Here is a 10,909-nt window from a genome sequence, read left to right on the forward strand (position 1 = left end):
GCAATGAGCTAAGAACCTGGTGATTATTGGTCATATATATTATTTATTTATTCATTTTTTTCTGACACAACCACAGGAGTCGCATTGATGGAGTAAAGGGTGGAATCACATCACTGTAATAGAAGCTGAAGGGCCTAATGGACACAAACAGATGCTCATTGAAATGCAGCTGAGCTTTGACAGGCTTTGACATGCATACAGGCTGCATTCCTCCCATGAACTCACCAGCATGAAATATACATGATGAATTTCACAGTTTTGGTTGTGACAGATTATAGTAATAAAAAAACTGCTGGGACCCCAAAGTATAAAAAACAAGCTTTGGGATGTAGAGTTTGTTTTACATCATTACATATTGTTTGGTACATAAAAACGTTTAGAATTTTAACACGTTTAACATTTTAATGGCTCAAAATAAACTATACATAATATACATTTCTTAATAGAGTTCCTCAGAGATGACGTATTTTTTATGCAAACACTGGAAGCGAGATAGCATTTTAGCACGGTTGCATCGCCCCAAAGTCTATGGGTTTTTTAAATGGGTTTTTGGTAAATTGCCTAAGGTAATTAAGGTCTGTGGTTAACAAAACAGCTCAATATTTTCATGTTTTAATCTATGACATAAAACACACCAGTTATAACCCGCATGTGATTTTATAAACCTTTATTGTGTCTTTAAAATGGCGGTTGCTAACAAGTTGCTAAAAGTGACTACATCCTTTGGCGAGGATGTTAGACGTCATCTCACAAATAAATCTCACAAGTAATGCAACATGGGCACAAATTTCTAAAATCGTGGATGGGTTTCATTCACGAAGTTACCAGGGAACATGTTTTTAATAAAGTTTAAAAAAGTTGTCGGAGGCTTGGTGGTGGTGATGTTGATATCAAGCCACTGTAGTGTAGTCTGTTTATAGCCTCGTGTTAGCTTCTTACTTCTGCCGATTGTATTTAGGCTTCAAAAATAGCAAATATTGTGTTAATAAATATGATCTTGATAGACAAAATGTGTAAACATCATGAACATTTGTTCATTACAGATCTTATTTTTTGCGTTCTTCCAAAAGTCAATACGTAGGTAAAATGCATAAGCTTTCGGTCGAAGGAACCAGCGTGGAGCTTGCTTCCGGGTTGGCCTACAAAAATACGTCATCTCTGAGGTACTCTATAATGTATAATTTTGGTGTCAGGTTAAAACACCATGACTTTAATCTTATGAGACATGACTTTAACTATAACCAGGGATGCACATAAGTGGTGCGCATGCGCGACCAAAATTAAAAATGCGCTCCGTAAATAAGTTTAGAACGCTCATTTGCGTACTGACATGGTCTAAAACAGTGGTTGTGCATCAAAAGGTTTCAACCGACTAAATGTAATACTGGATAAGATTTCCGTTTGTACTGAATGCTGCTAAAACTACTGATATCTCGTTTGTTACCGGTGATAAACGGGACCTGGGTGTAAATGATGAAAAACGGAGTATTGGTAGCTCCGCCTTTGTTGGTTCTGCTTTCGTTACTAGAGAAGCACGCGGGCGGCACGCGCTGCCTCTGTGAATGTCTGGAACTGCGCTGCGCTGCACGTCTACCAAAACACCGCTTCTCTTAAACTTTCTAAAAGGACAAGCTGTTTAAACTTGACACTTGCACGCAGCTTGTGTTTCTCTATGCTATACTCGATCCTAGCTCCGCACCGCAAGTCTCCATGTGCGTTCGCGAGTGCACTTCCCAGCAACCTGCCAAAAACCAAAAAGGTTGTCGTTTTAGGTTTCAAAATTGTGACCCCGCACAACAAAACCAGTCTTATGGGTCAATTTTTCGAAATTGAGATTTTTACATAATCTGAAAGCTGAATAAATAAACTTTCTATAGATATATGAGTTGTTAGAATAGGAAAATATCTGGCTGAGATACAACCGTTTAAAACTCTGGAAAATGAGCGTGCAAAAAAATCAAAATATTGAGAAAATTGCCTTTGAAGTTGTTAATCAGGGGCACTGTGGCAGACCATCCACTAACAAAAATAAAGTTTTTATATATTTAAGGTAGGAAATTTACAAAATATCTTTATGGAACATGATCTTTACTTAATATCCTAATGATTTTTGGCATAAAAGAAAAATCGATAATTTTGACCAACACACAATGTATTTTTGTCTTTTTCTAAAAATGTTCCCGTGCTACTTAAGACTGGTTTTGTGATCCAGGGTCACAATTGGTGTTGAAAATTAATATTTACTAATGTAAAAAGAAAAACAAGAAGAAATACATTACCATTGTATTTTAAGTGTACTTTAAAGTAATATAAATCCCACTTTATTATTTTGTTTATTGTTCATTAAAAAGTAACTACTTTTTTACTTTTATATTTAATAGGTTAAATATAATTTGTCACACTATGTGCAATGTGAGCACCAAACCGAATCTCCAGGTGCTCTCTTGAGAACCAGATAGAAAAACTTATGTGCACCCCTGACTATAACCCGCTTGTCATAATTTTGTCAATTTGAAATGTTATGCTACCTATGCTTGGAGTCTAAGAGACCCCAGATATAAAATATGACTAAATTAACTTTTGATTTAGTCTGCATCCACACTATAGTAGTTTACTCAGTTTTTTTTTTCTTTGCTTATTTTATTGTGTTTTTCTACAATGGTTTTGCTGGAGACTAACTGGCGTGAACACATCATTACTGAAAAAGCCTACTGCAGTCACATTTCTAAAATATGTCTACTCTGGAGTAAAACAAAGGGTTAAATCTGGCTATTGGGCTAGCTAAATGAAACATATTGAAAACATCTGAAGGGGGAAAAGAGGTTTATAAAAGAGAGGTTTAGTAATTTAGAAATGACTGTTATTGCTTTTACAAATGCCTCTTTGAGGTCTGTGGAACCACAGTCATAAAGCAATAAAGACAATTTCAACACAAAAGTATTTCTGACAAATTTGAGTTCATATTTTACAATAATATTCGTTAAAATATCATTTGAACCATTATTGTTATAACATCACAGTAAAGCCCAGGATGTCACTAGGATTTTAAACAGATTAAAACTTAAATATGAGCTCTTTAGTGATGAAATGTGCTAGCTTTGGGCAGTGTCTATCATAAAGCAACAACAGCATTTCATTCATAGTGACTTTGTCTCAACTCCTCACAGTACTGGAGGCTACTTCCGTCTTCTCAAAGGGCTTCATAATTTAAGGTTGTTTGAATCAGTTGTACTGCTTCCAGATCCCACACACTGTAAACCGACCAACTACAAATCATTTAAAGATGACGATGCATCTTGTGAAAACGCGAGCACACAGCAAATTGCCTGTAAGGTAAATAATCGTGTGTGGCAGTGATAGTGAGTGTGCGTGTCTGTGTGCGCACATGCATATGTGTAGAGAAACCCAGGTGTTATATGATAAATGTGTACTAAATTGTTCCAAGATCATTCAAAAATCCCCTAACAACCTACTAGAAAAACTATTTACACTGAGGTCAACCTAAGCCAAAACAACAGCTCAGAGTTGTTTAAATGTTTCACACAATCCAACAAGGTAAGAAATAAACATGTTATAATGAGGTTTAACTTGTGAACTTGTTTTAAAAATTCACCCAGCAGATGCAACACTTTCGCTCAGTATTTCAGCATTCCGTGTAGTTGAACATAGTTTTGGCATGTTAAAAAGCCAATTCAGGTACCTCGATAGCAGCACTTAAAGTGATAGTTCACCCATGAAAATCTGTCATCATTTACTCAATCTCAAGTTGTTTCAAACCTGTATACATTTTTTATTTTATTTTGTTGAACACAAAAGAAGATACTTTAAAGAATGTGGGAAGCCAAACAGTTCTGGGGCACCATTGACTACTATAGTAGTTTTTCTTCTATGGTAGTCAATAGTTCCCCAGAACTGTTCAGTTACAAACATTCTTTCAAATATCCTTCTTTTTAATCAGCAGAACAAAGAGATTTACACAGGTTTGGATCAACTTAAAAATGTGTAAATACTGAAAAATTATCATTTTAGGGTGAAGTATCCCTTTAAGAGATTAAACACAGGATAGCACTTTTGTAAACTGACTTTTGTTAAACCAGATATAGTGGGCATGTGTACCTGATTTAATACATAATACGAATACAAACTGCACACAAAAAAACACTTTGTGTATGTTGTACTTTAGCTATGCACCATGACTTACAGTATAAACAACCACAAAGTATTTCACTCATTGTATCTTTAAGCAGTCATATATCGCCATTGTAATCTAAATTTATCTTTGAGAGAAAATGATTAAGGGGCATTAAGAACACTGTGTAGGAGAGGTGAGTCTGTCAGGTCTGATTTCAGATCTAGCATGACAGGTTGTGGGATTCACCCTTTGCAATGGGGAAAACAGCGTTGATCTGAGTCTATGCCAAGCCACAACATTGGCCCATATTGGGTGATGCTCCATTTTTACACAGCCCATAACCAGTAAATCCTTTAAGTATGACTTTTTTTGCTGTTCTGCATTGGTTCAGCCATGTAAACAATGGTTAAGACTAACAAACATCCCACATTTTTGTTCGATTGACTTCTATTTTGTCATTGGCTTTGATTGTCTACAGTTTTCTTAAGAATAAGAAAGCGTGTAAAAAGGTATAAGGCCACAATGGGCCATAAAAAGAAGCAGGCCCAAAAAGCCTTTATGAAAATGCCAAATATGAATCATTGTAGTTCGGATGCCAGACGGGCCTCTTCTGTGTTGCTAAGAGAACCCCCCTGCTGTGGTGCAGCTAGAGAGGAGGCGGGTGGGGGGCTAAGTGCTGAAGATGGCTGTACAGTTTCAGTCGTGTTAGATATGACTGGATGCTCCTATTCCTGTAAAGGCTGCCTGGGTGGTCTAAAGCAGGGGGGCTGGATTTTAATACTACCACCTATTAGCTCCAGCGGGCTGTGATTTATGCAGCTGTCATCTTGAACTTCATCAGGCTCATGGGCGCTGGTGAATTGTGGGCACCCAAATCTGGATCCAAGCCTCCCAGGTTTTCTCTTTAGGAGCTAAAGTAAACCTTCCTTCAAGGGAGAGAGAAAAAGCAGAGAAGAAAAGGAAAAAAAGAGAGGAAAATAGTAAGTGCATACCTCTGTCTTGCTGAGCCCGCCTTCTGAAATATGTCCTCTTCTGAATGTTTGGCCTGCTGTAGCTCTTCTGCATCGAGAGGCAGCCAGAGGTGCAGAACAGAACAGCAAGCAAGAAAAGAGAAGGTACTGTGAGCGTATTAATTGTGTTCAGAGCCCGAGGAAGTTATTTATATCTTAGAAAAAGTCTTTTTCATTGAAGTAATAAACAAAAAGTAAATAAACATACCGAATCCATGAATTCATTTAATTCATACTAATTTCAGAAAAAAACAATATATGTGTAATAAATTTGTCCTATGGTGGGAAAGCAAAAATTCTGAAAACAATAAAACAATGCTATTATAGGCCAAATATAAATACTAATAATATAAAATAATATATTATTAATATTTTGTTTACTAATTTCTTGCTATGTCACATATTTATCAACTATATACTGTATATATGTACATATATATATAGATCTTTTTAGTTCTTTATTTATTTTTATTAACAGGTCATTACATTCTATATTACATTACATGCAAAATCAATAGAACATTTAAATGTACATTTAACAAATCGTTGCAGTCATTGGATGTCCAAATTCGCAGTTTTTCTGGAAATGGCAAAAAACGCTGTACTTTTTTTAATGATTACATACTGTGTTGTCCAAGTTGACCAACACTTTTTAATACTTTTTATTTGTTAGATATTTCCAAATCCCAGTGACAAACATAACGGATGACTAATAATAATGGTTTATGGCAAAAAAATAAAACTCACGAAATATGGAGATGCAAGATTTTAGAAATTTAGAAATTAAATTCAAAATGTAATTAGATGAATTAAATGGGGCTGATCTGTTGTTCTGTTATAAGACGCAGCAGCTGTAACCAACCAACCGTCGGTGACTAATGGCAAAACGTTTTGCAATATGCTCCAGCAAACACATTAAAACTGTAATTTCTGGAATCCTTTCACCACAATCTGTGCAACCCAAAGATATAAAGGTCCCAGTGAGGAGGAAAAAGAACTTGGCCTGTAATCTCATTTAGGTCTGTTTAAAAGGTTTACCTGTCAAGGATTCCTGTTAAACGGAAAAGTGTGGACCTCAAAAATGTTGTAAGCCCAAACATTTCACTTGACAGATCACTTCCCTAAATGAAAGATGACTTTAATTTCTGATAATGAGCACATTAGAACTTCCGAAGTTCCAGCCTTAACTTTATCTTTGTAGAAGAGAGGCGAATGCTTCCAGATGAACACTGTCTCTGGGGAAGTTCCAATAGACTTCATTTTTGCTTATTTATTTTATTGAATGAATAGCCCTTCGAAATAATCAACAAGTGCCAGGAGCAGAAACGTCACACATTCCTTTTTCCATTCTTTCACATGTGGGAAAATGCACAACACAAAACACACAGTCCCTCAATGCTCGGTTAATCACCAATCAAAACAGCGCCCTCGCCACGGCTTAATATAAAACATCAGCAACACTATGAGGAACACATGTCTCTTTTCTCTATTCATTATGAGAAAGGTGTTAGCACTAGCATGGGGTACTCACTAATTGGCCACCAGATGGTCATTATGTGCCATGTTGTTTGTGTGTGTGTGGAGGGGGTGGGAGGTTTTGTTGAGCACCTGGGGTGTTATCTGACTGGAGCTTTTCTCGACAGATGATATATTCGTATCATGTCATTGGTCAGACCTTTTTAAGCCACATGGCAATCATTAAGAGGGTACGGAAATGCCCGAGCCACTGGCAGAAAGACTGGGATCATTGACACAATGAGCTTTCAACAATTCACAGTATTCACAATACATATTACACAAGTTAATAGTTTGCCCCAAAATTGACGTTCGCTGATATGCCAAACCTGTATGACTTTCTTTTTGTAAATATCAACCCTAAGAAGTTTTACCAAAGGACAGATGCCATCAATTAGTGGTTTAAATACCCATGTGAAATCTCTAAAGCTTTTAAAGCATAGTTTTCCATAGTCAGGATAGTGAATTGTCACATCCACAACGGAACTGTCACATCCATGATGGTCCATTACCCGCATAAATGAGCACAAGAAAATCAAAATAGCCATTTTGTGGTCTATGAAGAGTCATCCCTTCTCCATTTGTTGGGTATTATTGCTTCTGGTATGTACATTTTGGCGTAATTCATAGAAATCCTGTGCTGTCTCTCAAAAACGTGCATCCTTTTGTGTCACATCCATAACACATGACTTTTTCTTTCTTTTAAAATAGATAACTTGTGCATAGACTGATATTTTTCTGATGTTTGGACTGTTTCTAGTAAAATATTTACAGATTAATCAAAATAGTGGTTATAAATACATTATCTGAGAATTTATATTTCAGGTTTTGACTCTAAACGTCACACACATAATGCTGGAATTGCCAAACAAGACATCTTCCATTGTGTGAACATGAAATCACTTTCTTTCACAGAAGAAAGAGTCATATACAGCAACATGGTTCTTATTGAACAACACGAGGGTGAATAAATGATGACAACTTTTTTATTCTGGGGTGAACTATCCCTTTAAGAGTTTGTGTAAACCTATTGCTTCAATACAGAACTTGAATTAAATGCAACACAAATTAAAGCTACACAGAAGCTTCAAGCTCTGTCTGTATGTTTCCTTCACTCAACAACAAAAATTATAGCTAGGAAATTTCCAGTCAATGATGTTTGTACGGCATATTCTTTAGCAATTATACAGTATATGGCCAATTTATGATGTGGTGTGCATGAGTGAAAATATTTGGTTTCGCTGTGTTCTTTCTGGGGCTGGAACCATATTATGTACTTCAAAATGCTTGCACATGCGCGGAGTGTGACATGGACCTCCTTAGCCAAATTCCCTGTGTAAAGTGGTTTGCTTAATTTACATTGGGTCATGTGCAGAGGTCATACGTTTGATTTTAGTAAAAAGGCTTTGTTTCAAGTCACCAACCAACTTTCCAGATGTGCAAGAACGTTCTCAAACAGCTCATAAGTAGAACCATGTAATTTTTGACATAATGATATTAAATATGGCGGTTTGGTCTCCCAAATAAAAACTAACTTCTTGAGTAGCTCACCATAATTTATAGTACTCTGTTTACGTCCATAATTGTTCAAGAAGAAAAACTAGGCTTGCACTAGACTTCAGCCTGACGTTAGTGTGAAACTAGCAGATGTAAAAATCTGTTTACAATTTAAATCACTTACAGTATAAGGATTATAATTGGTTACATGTGTAAACGCCAAGAAGCATCATCATGCAAACTCACTATTAAAAATCACTGCCATCAGGCTATGTTTCACATGGATTTGGTCCATTGGTCTATTATTTATATTTAGGTCAAAAGTTAGGCTTGGGCCTAATTCTTTACGATATTTTGTTTGTCACATTTGTTTGAAATTCTTCAACAGAAATCTGTTAACACATTTAGTATTGTAACATCAATTAAATGGGGGAGTGGATTTTTATTAAACTTTAAAACAAATAAAAACATGTATGACAACAAAATACCTATAGAACCCAGAGCTTTAAGCTCATATCGCTGTTCATGGAGAGCCTTGATCCAAAACACCAAAGCCACCAGCCCCCATTGTCATCCTACACTGAGTTTTGTGTGCAAAGGAGACTCAGTTTGTTTAGCTCAATGGACCATTCTAACCCCTGATGGCCAGGTGCCCAATGAAACATATGGTGAGAATCTACCCCAGGCGAGGACATTCTTGGATAGAAGATTCATGCAGTGCTCTCCGGATCTCTGGTGTATATCATTTTAGGGTCAGGGGTCAACTGAAGAGTAGATTAGATTTAAATCTGTCTCGTCGCTATCACTGCTGTCTCCTAGAGTTGTTTTTCTATGAGTATTCTTAGTACGCCACCGTGTGGATACAAAAGTAATAGCAACAGTCGATTACGTTCTGCTGTCAACAAGGAGGTTCTCCGAAATGATTTAATGCACATATTATAATCCACTTTATTTATTCATGTTAAAATACAAAGATAGTAAGGCTAAAACGTAATCACACTTAAAAAATGTGCATGGCAGTAGTAAGAAAACCACAGATGAAGACAAATTCAAAATCTTTGTGTTGGGGCAATTCAGATCAGTTCACATCTGAAAATATGGTATCACCTTGCAAATATCTTGGTCCAGTTTATTATACTTAAATGTGTGTACAGGGAAATATTTTGGTAAAATAGATGTTTTTTACAATGATTTGTTTTCTAAAAAGAGATGGGGATTGAGGTAGAAATCTTTTGATCATTGTAAGCATATTGAATGCACAGTAAGTGTCATCTCATTTCCAGCTTGCTTCCGGTTTATATACTTGGATATACAAAAGAGCACCATTTCAATAGCATTCTGTGAATGAAGGAAAAACACCAGTAAAATTCATAATACCTGGAACTAGCTACTATTTGGTACTTCTTGAACTACTACTTTTTCTTATCACATAAAAAAAGTCTTGTTGAACTGCACCAGTAGAAAGCTCAAAGGTACCCTGAGATTCAATAAAACACAAATTTTGTGTTTTATTACATGTGCTTATACAATATGTGCTTACTGTAAACTAAACCTGGCATCGTTCTTGAGGCAAAAACGCACTAGTCATCATAGAAACAGTGATCACTTAAGTGCACATGTATGAAACTGACATTACACTCCACAAAAGTGTAATTTCCATATTTTAAGCAGTATGACATTTGACGGGTTGAACTAATGGTCAAACTGCCAATAACAAGTAATTATCATACATATAATATCATTTTATAATATCAACATATAAACATCAAAAAGGAATCAAGTAAAAAGGCCATTTTAAAAGCAAAATCATCATTGTCTTCTATTTGGTGACTATCCACATATGACACTGATTCTCTGTTGGAGAGGGTTTTTCATCACTTTGGTGGATATCGTTGAATCATTGAGTCCAAACCGGATAGAGGCCATGACCTGGAAAAACTGTCCCTGACATTCTGTGTCGGGCTTTGCTTTCTCCCAGAGCTGCTTTTCCACTGGAGTGAGTTCACTTTCTTCAGGTATCTGAAGAAACAGAATAGCCTACATATGAATGCAATTCGGAGATGCTTTTATCCAGAGAAAGTTACAGTGCAAATAGTGGGAGTTGAAAATGTTGTACTTTGTGATACTACGTTCTAATTGGCTACAGCATCTGCATGTACGCTTTTTTTTTACAATAAGCCCTGTTTAAATAATAATAACTATCAAAATCAGAATCATCTTTACCTCTTCAACAATGCTTTGCAGCCATATTTTCTCCTCATCTGTAAACTCCATTTCAGAACAGAAAAAAAGAACTGAAATGACATGAGAAAATTGATAAATAATGTCTCATTACTTAAACGAAATTGCCAGTCATTCAACATTATACGTGAATATTCTCACTGTATACATAGTTTAGCCACCACCCATCATTCCTTAATGTATCACACTCGATTACAGACACCTATGTAAATAGGAAGGGAGCTGACTTCACATAGATCACTAAGAACTACATGAAGACCTACTTGTTCAAATTGCACCAAAAATTAACCATGTTTTTTTTTTTAACTGTAGTAAAACCATGGTTAATTTTCGTAAAATAATAAACGTGAAAAATGTCTACAGTGATTTATTTGCAGATTTGTAATGTAAACATTAAGTGTTTATAGGCTACTGCTGCTATATGCGCAAGTGAAAGTGAAAATAAACTGTATATCCTGCTTTTTCATAATGTTTCTCATTTGAAATAGAGGATTTCTTAAACGTCTTGTCCTAC

Source organism: Triplophysa rosa, linkage group LG2 (genome assembly GCF_024868665.1).
Source record: "Triplophysa rosa linkage group LG2, Trosa_1v2, whole genome shotgun sequence".
In the NCBI taxonomy this organism is placed as follows: domain Eukaryota; kingdom Metazoa; phylum Chordata; class Actinopteri; order Cypriniformes; family Nemacheilidae; genus Triplophysa; species Triplophysa rosa.